We start from the raw sequence: 16,780 nt of genomic DNA on the forward strand, positions 1-16,780 counted from the left end.
TGACAATAGTTTCTGAATGAAGATCCCCTTCCTAATACTCACACACACACACACACACACACACACACACACACACACACAGTTTCTAATCTAACAGCAGTAGATAAGGATGATAATTTCGTGTTTAACACCTTCTAATGTTCAAGGTCAATAGAGCAGCTGATAACCTGAGGACAGGAGTGTCATCCAGGAATACAGTGAAGAAGTCGTTTTGGAGGATCAAACCTCTCAGCAAGCTCCTCAGATGTACACACAAAAGAGTCAGAGTTGTCAGAGGACAGAGCCCAAAGTTCATTCACCACGGCCATTATGGCGATACTGGGATGCAAAATACAAAATAAACTGCATGTTGAATGTTTATAAAAGCTGATTTTAGGAAGTCTTAGTCTTGGAAAAGTGCGGGAAAGCATGTGAAAGCTGCTAAAACTTACAAACTTAGTCATCAGGAAAGGGTGCAATATTCTGAGAAACACTGGGTGGTGAGGATCTGTACGAGCTGGCTCATGCATCTTAGGGTGCGTTTACACAGCAAAGGTTCCTGCATGAAACATTAAACTTTTGTTGCATATGGTTAGGTTTAGGCAAAACAGCCACCACATGAGAAACAACCCCTGAACAAAAGTCTGTTTGTAGGACCCATCCACCTCCTCCCACACTGTAAGGGCACTTGAGCTTCTTATATTCTGTGGTTACCTGCGATTAATGCTCGCTCAGCAGGGAGATCAGAGACTGCTCTGCTGAAGCTTTGTTTAAAAAATAACTAATAAATCGACCCTGTACCTTGACACTGTCCTTCAGCGTTTTGTGCACATGCGACCAATATCATGCAAGCCATGCTGTCAAGTGACGCTGCCCATGTGCGTTGAACGTTGACGCCAGCGTACAATAACAAAGCCACTGATTCTGTCCGTCATGTTCTCATCTGACAATGTCCATGCGTGTTGCATGTGGATGCGGGAGGTAGCTTTTGCAGTCATACTTGTAAGTTTGGAGCACTGACAGAGCAGCGCTATTTGACGAGTTCAGATTGATCTCCTGGATTTACACGGTGCTATTCAGGAAGTCTTTGGAGCTGCAGTTTGAGTGGCTGTGTTGATGTGAGAACCACTTGAATTTTGAGTGAAATCAGGTAGCGTGGTTACATGTGCAGGTTTAATGGTTAGTGTAAAGTTATTTCAATGTATAGTAATGCTGTAAATAGGTTGTAGATCATATTTTGGGTATTTTTTTAATGAACACGAGCGTGTATATCATTTTGCTGTAATGCATTGTTGTTTATATGGTGTAAATGTGTTTATGTGTGCAGCAACACAAAGAAATAAACTAACAGGTTTTAAAAAGTTTGAAACCTACAAATGAAATATATTTTAGAAGCTAGTGAGCAGGAAAAACTATATGTGATTTTTTTGGTGACTTTACAACACTAATATCATCACACTTATATCATTTATACAATTAACTATTAAGAGTTAAGGGTGGGTAGACACTGCAGAGTCCAAAACTGCATGCAAATGACACTTACCTATTCCTTATGCCTATCATACCAGCCCTAATTTTGGCATAAAATAAAACACATTTGCCAATATTACCTATATCCCACAAAAACAAAACCAGTGATACTCAACTTACGGCCCGCTGTCTAAATCTGGCCCCCAATATGGTGCTGGGTGGCCCCCGAAGCATTTTCTAATTCACAATAAAGATGAAGTGATTCACATTGGAAACTGCTTTTGGTATATAAAAGATGTCTGAGTGCATAAAACAGTATCAAAATCGAGCTTATTGATCAAAAAAGTGCCAATGGAGGATCCCCCCCAGACCCCCCGAAATCTGTCTATACAGCCCCTAATGTCCTAAAATCCTAGAAACATCCTGAAATGCTAGAAATGTCCTAAAATTCTGGAAACAATCTGAAATCCTAGAAATTTCCTGAAATCCTAGAAACATCCTTAAATGTTCCAAAATCCCAGAAATGTCCCAAAATTCTAGAAATATCCTAAAATTCTAGATACATCCTTAAATCCTAAAAATGTTCTGATATCCTAAAAATGTCCTAAAATCCAAAAATCTCCTAAAATTGTAGAAACATCCTGACATTCTAGACAGCCCTAAAATCCAGCAAACACCCTAAAATCCTTAAAATGCTAGAAATGTCCTGAAATCCTAGAAATGACCTGAAAGGCTTTAAAGTCCTAAAATCCTAGAAACGTCTTAAAATCCAAAAATCTCCTAAAATCCTAGAAACTTCCTAAAATCCAAGAAGAACCTGAAAGTTTGAGAAACGTCCTTAAATCCTAAAATCCTGTAAATGTCCTGACATCCTAGAAACATTTTTAAATCCTAGACATTTTCTTAAAATCCTAGAAACATCTGTAAATCCTAGGAACGTCTTGAATTCTTAGAAAAGTCCTAAAATCCTTGAAACATGTGTGGAGCTGCTGCGACTGACCCCCAAGCAAAGCAAGTTGAGTATCACTGTTCTAAAGCCTTTTTTACATTTGCGAGTTTAAGAATCTGTAATCTGTTAATCTGTTATGATAATGCTAATTCCATTTGCTGTTCTAGTTGGCCTTCATTGCTGCACATCATGCTGGATCTACAAGGACAACGTATAGAACAGTTCACTGAATTGAAAATATTACACTATCAGGGTAGAGATAAGGCAGGAGAGCATTGGAAGGTACATAAGTTTCAAGGTCAACAATATGTACAATATGTACTCTGTAGAATGAGGTTTGCGTCAGTTCCCTGGATCCAGTATGAAATCTCTCTATGCAACTTATTCCACATCATTTGCATAATTTATTTTTTTGCATAACTGATCAGTCATGTTCAGACATGTGGTGCCTCAGGGAAATACACATCCAAGTCATACAACACTTTGATATTAATTTATTTGGCTGCTAAAGCAAACATAGAGGTAGATGAGGTATAGAGGTCTTCACAGCTCCTTAATTACCAAGACTGTACTCAGGCTGACCCTAAATTATATTTGGTTCAGTCAGGTCTAGTAGGGTTCAGTTGTTCTGGTGCAGGTCTTGGGTCTGTTTTTCAATGTGTCCTAAATACCTAAATGTTTTTGAGCAGACTTTCCATCATGTCTGATAATGTTGAGCTTTATCATCATGGGAAAAAAAATTCAATGGAAAGTGTGAACTTGGCAGTACAGGTAATATAATTTATGCATTGTCATGCTGCTGCCAGTTTGGGTGTTAACTTGCAGTTTGGGTCCAGTGAGGCAGCTCCAGTTTGGATTTTCCTTTGGAATGTTTGCATTGGGTTTGACTCCTCTTGTTTGTTTTAGATAAGGTCTCTTTTTATTGAAAATGTATTTCTGTACATTGGATGCTTTTCCACTGGTCCCTTTTAGAATCAATCCAAAATTTTCAGCCCAATATCCAAAAAAACTTCATCCATATTAGACTTGTTTTACATTCAGCGCTGATGTTCAGTACCAGTCTAGGAAGTTTTTGCATGCAGTGAAAATAGGGGTGTGGATGTTATGTTGGTAGCATAAAATAATTATAATGGACTTTTATTTCTATTGTGCTTTACTAAATCAGAGTTACGAAGTGCTTCACAATACAATACCATGCAATATAACAGGTAAAACAACATAATTCACAGAAAATTCAATTAAAATATAATATATACACATATGTACATAAACATAAACATAATTATACATGCATACCTATACACACATACACATATAGACACATAAAAATACACATGTATTCACATCCATCCATGTAGAAATGTACACATACACACATACTTACATATATATACATACATACCCATACAAATACAAATACGAACACACACACACACACACACACACACACACACACACACACATACACACACACACATACATATGCATACACATACATACATATATAAAGTACAGCTGGCATTCATTCAGGACACAGGAGTTCCAGATCTTTCCCCAACTTTAATGTCTTAGTTGCCTAACCTTCACCATACCCTTAATATAGTTTATTAAGCATACAAAGGCAAAATTGGTCCTTGAGGGATACTTGCCAATTACTACAAGGTCCTTTGAAACACAATGCATTTCAAAAGACAGCTAATCTGGCAAAAAAAAATCATTAGTAGAGGGTTAAAATCAGGCAGATGCTACCTGTGTCATGTCCCAGTCTGCTGTCTGAGATGACATTTTTCTTGTTTCTTAGTCATTATTTCCTGTTTTGTCTTCCCTTGTTTTCCGCCTGTGTGATTTCCCCCCTGAACCCGGATTACTTTCACCTGTCCCTTGTTATGTATGGGTGTATTTAGTCTGGGTTCCATTTTTACTTGCCAGTATGTCTTTTCTGTTTTCAGCAAGCATTCAGTCCTTGTTTTTTTCAGAGTAACATAATTGTGTTTTTGACTTTGTTTCTGTACATTGGACTTAGAATCAGCTTAGCCTTTTTGGAACTCTTTGCCTGCCTTTTCAGTCCTTTGTCCACTGGCACCAGCATAATGGATAGCCTGGCTCATGGTCCTTTGTTCAGAAGTTTTTGACATGCACTTTTTGGAGCATTCCTTAAGCTGTTTGATATTTGGAATCATGGGCAGCTTTGTATATGTGAATACACCATAAATGCTGAACATACAGGATTTGGAGCAACATATGCTGCCACCCAGACAATGTCATTTTCAGGTACATCCCTGCTTATTCTGGCATGACATTGAGATGCATTCTTAACATGTTACAGCAGTCAGTCAGTTGTAGTTAAAGAGTGCAGCTACTAGACTGGCCTGCCTTTAACTGAATATAGGTCAAGAGGGATTTACATGTCATTGCAGTCTCGAGTTTTACACCGTGTGCCAAGTTTTTTGGAACTGGGGTTGTAAACAGGTGTGATTGGTTTGTGCAGTTGGTACCCGAGATCTTCCTTACCAACATGGAACCGACTCTTCCTGGTGCCATAGACCTCATTCTTTTAATAACATAGCAGTTGATATAAAAGAATACATTAGTTTCATTAAGCTATTGCAGGAAACTTCTGTAAAACAAAATAGCAAAAACTATATTGTTATGGGCCTAAAATGTGTCATTTGCCTACTTTTTACCCTATAGAGTGGTTGTAGCATGTAAATGATCTTTCCATTTGACTTTGGTGTCAAGATTATGTGGAAAAAGTGGTTTCATTTGTCTTCATATGTCTGATTCAGATGTTATGCAAACTGACGTTTTATGCCATTTGTGTGGACATAAATTCAAGATAGTCACCAAACAACTCCCATGGACCATGAGCTGATCTAGGCAACAAAGCAAATTCTAAGCTAGACACCATTAGGGGCTGTGGCTCAGAGGAAGAGCTGGTCATCCTGTAATTGGAAGATTGGTGGTCTAACCTCTGGCTCCTCCAGTCAACATATCAAAGTATCTTTGGGAAAGATACTGAACCCCAAATTGCTCCTGATGCTATTCCATCGGTGTGTGAATCTGTGTGAATGGTTACCAAGTAGCAGGTAGCACCATGTATGTTAATTCTGTGACTGTGCATGTAAATGGATGAATGTGATGTGTAGTGTAAAATCACTTTAAGTGGTTGGAGGACTAAAAATGTACTATATATGTGCAGTCCATTTACTATTAAGGGTCTTAAAAAACTGGTTTAAAAAGAATGCCATGCAGGTACATGGGAACCTATCTCTCCTGCTAGACTAACTGGCTTCCCCTAAATCTGCTATGTTGTAATGATTAATGATTAAACACTAGGAGATGTAATACTTAAATTTAATTTGTTTATCAGGTCCCAGTGAAAAGTTTGCACGTCATCAATGACTCAAACATGACACTGTTTCCTGGAACCTCTGTTTTTTTTTGCCAGCTCTTTAGATTTTGCAACAAGACTTCACTAATACTCCTCTCCCTCTAAAAATGTGCATGCAGTTTTTTTTTTACACATGGCTATACCTGCTAAATATAGGCAATAGACTGCATTTCCACTGCCTGTCTGTCAGCTTTGTGTGTGTGTGTGTTTGGGGGGTTGTTGGTGTGTCCGTGTGATTTCATGGACAGGTAGGAGAACGGGTAATAGCAGACAGCAGTAGGAACAAAAGGTCTTTGAAAACTTTTCAGTGGCTTCTTCTCTTTAAATTTATCTTTCTTATTCAGTCTTTCATTCAAAGTCAGACTAAGTTGGATTGATTTTTTAGAGCTACGAGGAGACGGACGGTAATTAGTGACGGTGCTAAAATTATCATGTTCACTTGGGTGTTGTGTTCCTCTCAATGCTGATCGGAGTGATAAAAATCCATGTCTGCTGCAGAGTCATTTGACCCGGGTCTGAATGCTGATAGTAAGCATTCCAATTGCATTTAAAAGCCAGATGTTAGAGGTGGTTTGCGTTTTTTTGTTGAATGAGGCTTAAGAGGTCATGAGGAGGCAGAGTCCAGCTCAGCATCATGTTCCACAGGCCAACGATGTTTTTTCATATGAGCACACATGAATTTCACCCCTCGCGTGAATTTTATGAATTCGCCTTCATAGCAGGCGTCTTCTTTTTCCTCTGAGCCAAAGCCCATGCCATTGTCAGTGCAGAATCCCTGGGCACACCTTGCTGAAAAACCTTCCCCATACTCATGCAACAAACAGAGGAAGAGTTCATTGTTTGTACTCTAATGCAATATGCTGCACTTTTTTTTTTAAAAGTTGATTAATATTTGTCCCTTACTATAGGGACAATAGCTATACTATAAAAGAAAGTACCACAAACTTATATTTATATGTATTTCAATAAATACATTTTTTATTAGCTTCATTACACTATGAAGCTGAAATTGTTGCATTACTGGAGTTACTGCAGTTTATCAGGGGTTTCAAGGTTGTGTAGACTGAACACTTTACTAAAGGTGTTTGTTTATTGCAGCTTAGTGATAATCAATCAGTTTCTGTGCTCTCTTGACCTTTTTCTTTTTATCTCTCTTCCTGTCTGTCTCTGTCCCTCTGCTGGCCTTCATCTACACCTCTCACAGGTAATTCCAGGTTAAGGTCATAATAACCCACGGATACCTGCCAACACAGAGGCAGATTAAACCTTGATTAAACCATTTCCACGTGCTGTTTAGATAATACTGCAATATAACTGGGCCAGACAGTATTTTATATCAGTATCTGATTTACAGTCTAATATAAATTGCAAACAGACATGGACCTTTATCCAGGACATTGCTGTTCATGTCCCGTGTGAAACAAAAAGTCAACACTTTGAAGTTAAGTGACGAAAGTACCAACATCCCATGTGAAACCATAAGTCAACATTATTCTGTAGAAATGTTACATAACTTACATATGGGTTTCACATTGTTATATCACTCACTCACGAGATACATTTACATCACATTATGTTTCATCTTGGCACTGTGACAACAATACTTTTTTAACCCCAACATATTTTTTTCTAAACCTAACTAAGTAGTGAATCACAACATTTCACAACCATGTTACATGTTTCACTCAGGAGACCCCTTTGCATCACATACGGTCACTAAAGGGTGCCCTGTGCATCCGTATGAGACGCCTAGGGGTGTGAAAAGTGTCCGCATTTAATCACCCAGGAGTGAGAATGGGTTGCATCCACTGTAGCATGGAATCAATTTCAGCACATTGTTTTGGTTTTACAGCCCACAGTTTTTACTATTTTGTTTATCTCACCACTTTTGTTAGTGTTATTTCCAGCAGCAGCAGCCAGCTGATCACTGAAAAACTCTAAAGTACACCAAGAGATGGTAGCGCATGTAGATGCAGCAGCCTGTTGCTCCTCAAATCCTTGCTATTCTTTTGCTATATTTTTCTATTTTTTCAGCTCCGTGGCCCCTTCTGCTGAAGCATTACTTTTCTACAATAGAGAAGCACTTATCAACATCAGGAAACGTTGTGTGGGGTTTGGACTGAATGCTACAGCTCGCGAGAGGATCCCCACTAAGGGCATTTGCTGACTGGCCAGTCAGTCCAGAGGGGAAAAATGAAACCGAAAGCGCCGGATGAAGAAAGGGAAGAGAGCCGGCATCAGGGCAAGGCTGACCTGATTTGGACCGAGAGCTGTTTCACTACCAAGCCTTCTTCTGGCTAATGTCCACTAGCAGGAAAATAAAGTGGATGAGATGTAACTGAGGCTCACAAAGCAACAGGAGATCAGAGACTGCTCTGCGCACATCTTCACAGAGACATGGTTAACCCCTAACATCCCAGACCAAGCTGTTGCCCTGGATGGGCAGACAGTGTTGGGAGCCATAAGGACACAAGACTCTGATGGAAATTCAAAAAATGCACTGCAGGAATTGATCGATGCCATCAGCAGCAACCTGATGGAACCCTCATAGTAGCTGCTGATTTTAATCAACTCATCCTTCAACTCCAAAAGCTGCAGGATCAAGGGCAAATGTAAATTTGTTTTTTTAAACTTTGTTTAAACTTTGTTTATGACCAATAAATCTACCTTCTACCTTCTAAATAGCTTAATATTTCATTCAAGAGTTTGTGAAAACCAAACCAGAGTAAAAATGAGAGTAAATCATTGGACTTCAATCCAGCAGGCGGACACAAACACATGATGCTCTGTTATTGCTGGATGTGTGAATAGGCATGTTTTTGCCAACAAGCTCCACTTTATAATCATGACAGTAAGTCAATGTGGTGTTCACAGCTTGTCGTACTGCCTAAGGGGCAAAAACAACAATGCAAGTTAAAACAAGGGCTTTGGGTTGCATTAACAAAACCACATTAAAGCTAACCATGCTGTCAGGATCAGATGTCATAGGAAAACAAAGAAGCGACCTTGATTTATAAAAAGTTTGCAGGTGTGTTTAATGCAAACTGTTTTCTGTTAAGTTGATTTAGAAAAACAGCATGGTGTTCCTACAAGATTTTTTTCGGCAGTGAAAATTAGTCATATGTTAACTTAACATTTTAGAGACATGATTGCACCTCCAAGCCAAAATTTCAACTTTGCACACATTATTTTCCATAATCTATTTGGCAGATTTACAGAACATTTATGTGCCCAAATGGATACATCTTTTATTTTAAGCCACACTGTTAGTTAGGCTTTAAGAAAGGGCAAATATTTAATTCTAGTATTAAATCGGGTTACGATTGATCAGAAGTAGTTTGTATGTTGTGTTGTTCGACCTCGGGAACTGTGAAAAAATGTTGGGTGGTTGTTCAGAATGGCTTCACTCAAAGACCCAGTGGAGGGACTGGGGGGATGTAGCTCCTGCTACATCTTTTTGGTGTTGAAGGAGTAGTTGAGGAGTCTCACAGCCTGCGGAAAGAAGCTGCTCTGTAGTCTTGTGGTTTGGCAGTGGATACTTGTGTATCTTTTTCCAGATGGCAGCCGGGTGAACAGACAGTGGCTGGGGTGGCTGCTGTCTTTCAGTACTCTTTGGGCTCTGTGCAGACACCTCACTTCACCGATGTCACTGATGCTCTGTAGATGGGAACCAGTGATGTTCTGGCGGTTTTAATCATTCGCTGTAGAGCTTTCCTGACCTGGGCCGTGCACGAATCATGCCAGTTTGTGATGTTTCCACTCAGTATGCTTTCTATTGCTCCTCTGTAGAAGTTTATCAGGATCCTGCTCCAGAATTACTTAGTAAGTTTTTGTAGGAAGTAGAGCCTTTGCTGTGCTTTTTTAACCTGGGTGGTGATGTGTGATGACCAAGATAGGCTGTCAGTAATGGTAATTTCAAGAACCTGCAATGTGATGTTGTTCCAATACTGGGATAACAATTCCAGCCAGTCTCTCCTGGAATAGTGTTGAATTTGGCTATTTATATGAAATGTGATGGAAACGGGGCATATCTGGTTGTTTGTGTCAGTTTTAGACATGTTTGTATGTTGACAGTCAGCTGTATCTTCCTATGTGATCATTCCTATCAGTTAATCATTATCCTCCATAGAAATCATGTCAGACAGCACGGCTGCAGTTGATTTCCAGCAGTTGCATGATATAAGAACTTCTCTGATTACATGAAATCACAATCTCTGTGTGGGTGTGAGGGTAGATGTGGGACGTGTCACAACAAAAACAGAACGATGAAAACTAAAAACGCCAAAGGAGGAAATGTTGAAATCCTGAAAAATGTGTCTTTGTGCACATACACAAGTAATACAGTTGTTTTTCAGGAAAGCTGAAAAACAAAAGCTTCATTCACATCCATACACCACATCATTCATGACATCATTTAGCCAGCAGTGACCTGAGGAGGGGCGGGCAGCTCCAGGTTACTGTCGTATGAACTAATGTAAACTGGTCAACAACTGGCTGGACAGAGGTCAGTCGGCCAGATTCCATTATCATTATCATGTTACATAACAATCCTCATCCTGAAAAAGCAAAAATAGCTACAATTTCTCAGTTCTATGAGTGCATTTTTTTTGCATTTTGACTGATATTTTAACCTATCTTACCCTTACTCTGATACATTATTTGAAAAACAAAACAAAAAAAAAACAATGTTACAACGGCCAAATTGTGATTAGGCTAAACATCTTAAATACTACACATAGGGCACGGTGACATGTCAGACTAATTTCATTTTTTTTTTTTGCACAATGTGTAAAAATGCCATTGATGACAGCTGGCTATGTAAGCCATTATAAGTCAAGACCATGGGGGGCAAAATGGGAACAGTTCTATTAATCTACAACTTTCTACAACTGAAACAAAAAAACAAGTGCTCCGGTGTGTACTGAAGTGAACTGAGTCAGACTGCTTGATGAACACAAGGCTCATGTCCCATCCAACAACACTGAGGGGGTTTATGATCCGTAGTGCACCCATTCACCAGGGGGACGGTTGAGATGTTTTGGATTCATTTTTGGGGAGTTGTCTTATTGAGTTATTGCTGCATTGCTTTAAAATTAAACTACGCAACAGTATATAATGCAGGGATTTTTTTCTGCATGGTAAGAACTTATACTTTGATACTCACAGTACATTTAAGTAGCTAAAATCTTTGTTATTTCTGGTTACAATGGTGAAAGCAAGACTTTTGCTCTTTGAATGGAGTATTTTTTTTATTGTGGTTTTATTACTGTCAGTAAGGTCACATTTAGATGAGAACAGCCCTACTATAAACGGAAACGTTTTTCCTTCCTGTTTTTTAAAATATCTGCGTTCCTATGACAATATGTGAAAACAATCCTCATGTACAGAAATCACCAAAAACAACCAAAAATGCACTAGTTTGCATGCCAGGTCAGAAGGGGTGGCATTTTCAATAAATAATACTCTGGAACCTGGTTTCAAAAGCTGTTTTCAGGCCCCCAAAACACTGTTGTCGTTTGAATGAAGGCTAAACCGCAACAAAAGTTAAATGTTTCATGCAAAAACTGTTGCTGTGGAAACAGCCTCTAAGAATAAGGATCTGAATACATCTTCCATAACTTAGTAACATTGTACAGCAACCTATCAGCAAAGCTCAAAACACAGGATTGTAGCCGGCTTGCTTGGAAACCCCAATACAATAATATAAACATTGTGGGGCCACTTCTTCAACTGCCTGCATGGCTGCTGAGGCATTTCATTTTGTAAGTGTGAACCCTACAGCCCTTCAACCCTAAATCATGCATGCAAAGCCAGTTATCAAGGTTCATTCTCAGTTGTTTTCTGACGAGGGTGCAAAGGTCAGGCTACTATATGATTACCAGATAAGAAGCTGAAAACTAAACTACTACAACAGCTCTTCAGTCACCTAAAACCTTGACCTTGACACAGTCAGTTGGCTGCATTTATCCAGGATAATACATATCACTCTTTATCAGGATTTGTAACACAGCAATTAAAAACCTAATCATGTTAATGGTAATGTCAAGTACACATCACATAGACAGAACCATCTTTTGCATTCTTGTTTGTGTAAAACAACAGTACATAAACCTCCACTATGACCTGTGGCACACAGTAATGGACCATGTGAAAGACATACTTATGGACCATGTGAAAGACATACTGATGGACCATGTGAAAGACGTATTTTTAGAAAGGTGTTTGTTTGTTTGAATGCACTATGAGTAAGTGGATTGAGTAACTTGTCTGACCCAACTACCATGTCAGACTTCCAGCCAGCTAACTAAATAGTGTCTGTTTGCCAGAGCTGCCTGAGACTGGGGTTACTTTAGTTGTATTAGGTGCAACCATGGTTTCATACAAAACTCCCAAAAGCAGCATTGACTAAGACCTCAAGTTTCACGGCAGAAAAGTTGCAGTGTTTCGATCATAAATGTCACAGCTGTTTGCAGCTCTGGTTCCACAACGGTAGAACAAGCTGCTCATTGACATCATCTGAACAGATGAGCTTTCAGTCTGTGACAACAGATGTGTGAGTTTCTGTTGTCACAGACTGAAAGCTCATCTGTTCAGACCTCATTTAGCCCATAACTCTGTCTGTCTCTGACTGAATCTAAATGTGGCACTTGTAGCAGTTCAGCATATTTGCTGAAGTCAATGTAGCCTCTTTTTTAAAGGGGTACTTTGCTGATTTTTAACCAGGTTTAATCAAAACACCCCCCAACCCCAAACTCAGACTGCAATCCAATCAATCTGTAAAACTATGCAGTGCTGATCAAATATGGATCTAGATTATGTTGCTGCACTGCCTATTTCTCACCTCAAATGTTTTTAGAAACACATTTCAGTGGCCTGATTAGCTATAATCATTTGTGAGTTTGTGAACAGGAAGTGGGTTTCACGCTGCTTTCTGCACAGTGAGAATGGAGGCTGAAAAAGCTGAGATTAAACAGTAAAACTAAGCAGCTGTCATCAAATATAAACCAAGATTTTGTTCATCTTATGTTCTACGTCCACCAAAAAACTACCAAAATCCCTACATCCAGTCAATGTTTCCAACAAAGACAGTAGTCTTAAATGTGGGTGGGGTTGTTGTTGCTCTCTACTCCATCCAGCTTTCGCTGTATTTTCTCTTCAGTAGTGATGTAGAGGGAAGTCTGAACCTCATCAATCATTTACTGAACAGGGTTGAACATTTTCAGAACAAAAAAGAACAGGTTGGAGTGAGAATCCCTCTCATAGGCACAGGCAACAGCAGAAGTTTAGGGTTGCCAGAGTGCACTGGAGTTAGGTGACTATATCTCAGTTCTGCATTTAGGCTGTCATTCCCAGTATACTTGATTTCAGATGTGTCTTTCTATTTAGGTGCCCTACTCATGGTGTTTGTGAGTTGTTGTGAGTTGTTTGTTTTTGTTTTTTTATTCCAAGCCACAAGTCATGGTGTGTGTGGCCACACACACGTGTGCTATAGCGCTTTAAAATGCCAGGGATAGTTAACTCCTCATGTTAATCAGCACACATTACTGTGTAGGGTTTGTGTGTTCCTGACCAATGTGTTCTCATCCCAGGTCACCACATATTTCAGCTTTGCAGTGGACTTCCCCTGCTAAATACTGCACTCTAGATATCCTTCTGTATGTGCTTTTGATGTTCCAAGATGTTGCTACCATGATGTCAACAAAAGTAAATGGTGCGATGATGTGATTATGTTTTGGCAACAAAAGCACGCTGCAACCAATGCTGGACGTCAGTGAAAGCACATGTTACAACTAGGCAAATTAGACACATGGGAAGTTGTAGAAAAAAAATCACATTTAGACAGAAAGTGAACACTGGACTCCGACATGAAAGTCCAGGGTTTGTTTGATCCCTCCACCACCCCTTCTGCCCATCTTATAGGGACTTTTGTACTCCTTATATTACATTGTTACAGCAACATCTCAACCTGATGCCATACAGTGGCGTATCATGCAGACGCAACAAGTTCTGTGCTGTCGCATTCTCAGCTGATGCCGCGGATGCAGCTGGTCTGCGTATCATGCCGCTGCAGCAGGTACTGTCCGGCCATTGGGCTGTGTATAATAACACAGCCAACAGTTCTGTCCAGCTGCGTTCTTTGCAGACAACATCCAGCTGCATATCATGCAGAGGCAAAAGGTGGCTTTTGGCATCGGAATCTTACACTGAAATCACTGCAAAAGCAGCGGTATCTGAAGACTTTGGAATAGGAACGGACTGTCCAAACAATGCTGTGTTGCTGCATCTTATGCTGATCCACATTTCCTGACAGTTTTATATAACACAGACTTCATCTTAATCCAACATCTTAAGTTATTTTATGACATTCTTGTGCTTTTCTACTTTGTTCCTATTCTGTTTTGATGCCTGCTAGTGTATGTTTTAAGTACTTTTGTTAGCTCATCAGTGCTCTCATTAGTTATCCTTGAGGTTAGAAAGTAGTTTCACCTGTAGCTCATCATAATTTAGAAGATGAGTATAGGTTTGTATGGGGGGTAGGGGCTCTTTGGTCTGTCATTTATTCTTCCTTTCTTTTTTTTTATACCTTTTTTATGTATTACTTTCAAATCGACATGTTGCTTTCTTGTGGCTGCTGTGCAGTACTGAATTTACACATAATATCTGACAACTCCACAGCTGGGTTGGGTCACAGTTTCCCACTGTTATTTGACTGTCAGAGGTTATTATGACAAATAACCCAAAAACATTAGTGAGACTCTGTGGCTCCACTTAAATTATTTTGTGGAAAGCAGGGGGCTTGAACAGACCTGTTGGGAATACTAGCTGTTGTCTTACCTAAAACACTTAGATACAGATATCACATTCTAAAAAAAAATTCGGCTCCAGATAGGTCGGTTGTTTTGTTCTAAATTCAACTCAGAAACAAAATGTGCAGCCAACCTGATTAATAAAAAAGTCAGTTTTATTATCTACATTTGGACACTAACGGACTCTAACTAATCATTATAACTGACTCCCTCTGTCAAACCCGGTTGTGTGTAGCCTGTGCCCTAATTGGGAGGACACAGATTTTTACTCTCAAAACCTAAAATTTGGAGGAGACATTAATTGTGTGTTAAAGCTCTGGAGAACACTGTATGAGCACAGAGAAATCCTTGTATGCCAGTGACCTGCTTCTTTATGTTTCTGATCCACTACACTCCATTCAACATATTTTAACTACTCTCGAATCCTTTGGAACTTTGTCTGGGTAAAAATTAAATATATAGATAAGCAAATGCTTTGCTATCAAACAGTTAGCCTTTACATTATCTGACCTAAGGTTTAGACACAGGAATTAATATTACTAGCTCTGTTCACTTCCTGCATTAAGAAAATCGTATAGTTTTAGCATCAAAGTGAAAACCGATGTGCAAAAATGCACAGCCTGCCCCTCTCCCAAAAAGGTAGTGTACAATCGATAAAAGTGATTGATGATTACTGATTTGTCTGTCTGACCATTGTATACATCCACTGCATTCAGTAATTTCACTTTTTATATCAAGGGTATAACCCCAAGAATTTGCAAATTTCTGCCCCACAGGCGGAGGTCACAGGAGGGACTCAGCCGGCTGAGCTTTCACTGATATTACTGGACAGCAGACATGCATAAAATTGTGCTCTGGATTTCAGACACAGATAATAATCAGGTTCAACTAGAACTAAAATCTTCTCATTCGTCACCCTTAAAAACTCTAATGAGTAACAGCCTTTCATTCAAACCTAGACAGCACCCCTTTAACCTTATAGTTATAGCCACTTTAAAATTTGGCAACAAATTGGGTAGGTCTTTGGTTGGACCTTTCTCCCCCTAGCTACCTGAGGGGAAACCAATCCATCACTCTCTGTTGACTTTGGATTGCTTTAGGGTACTTCCAAGTCTTTTCCATCTGCTAGCAAACAAAACAAAAAAATACCTCAAAGCTGCTTTGTGATGGGATGCACTACCAACATGGTAAAGGATCCATATTTAAGTCTTCTCAAGAAAAACCTAACTTTTAGTCCAAATGTGAGGCATCAGCAAGAAGACTAAAATAACTGTGATACCCACCATGACATCATCCCACCATGTGCACTTGCTGACATCACAGTAGCAGCAGCATACTGGAGCCTGAACAGCTGACACAGGCGGGTATTTAAAACATCATAAGTCGATGCAGAAAGCCACTGACGGAGCATTGGAATGGTGTTCTGGAGAAAAAATCACCGTGTTGACATTAGCATTTTAATCAAAGGCCCTCTTTGCCAACCACTTCACAGGGTCTCTGTCAATACCTAAATGTTGCTGATTGTCCTACCTGTTCACACAGTATGCAATGCAGCTACAACTGCTGCTCCACCACAATTTCAGAAGCCCCGTCCTCAGTCTGCTTTCCCTTGAACCTTGTAGATAACTGATTCATTGTCACTATAACTCAACATCTATCAAACTGTGAAGTGTTTTATACTGTTTGTTTTACTTCAAAGTTGTCTTTCCCGATGAACTAGATTTGGTCTCCACTGGCACAATGGCAAGTCTTAACAGGTTGGACTTGTCTTATACTGTACAATAGTAATGCTCGTTCCTGCTTACATCTGCACACACACACATACCCGTTCAGCCCCACAGGTAACGTTGTCCATGGACTTGGGTCAAGGCCATCACACACACACACACACACACACACACACACACACACACAAAAAAAGAGAGAGAGAGAGCCTGCATGGAATCCTCTTTCCTAGAGAAATCCCAATAAGACAACATGGTATATCTCATTGTCTGTGGTGAATTTTAAATGAAAGAATTAAAAATGACACCTCATTATTGTTTTTATTCTTCTACAAAAATATCTTTATGTAAAATTTGGAATCAAGATAAGTCTTACTATAACACATCAAAAAAGGCTGTACTGTTCATGCAAATAGTAACAGATGGATTTGTTCTAGTTTTATAGATGTAAAGTTGAATA

This window comes from Plectropomus leopardus, chromosome 12 (assembly GCF_008729295.1).
Source record: "Plectropomus leopardus isolate mb chromosome 12, YSFRI_Pleo_2.0, whole genome shotgun sequence".
Taxonomy (NCBI): domain Eukaryota; kingdom Metazoa; phylum Chordata; class Actinopteri; order Perciformes; family Serranidae; genus Plectropomus; species Plectropomus leopardus.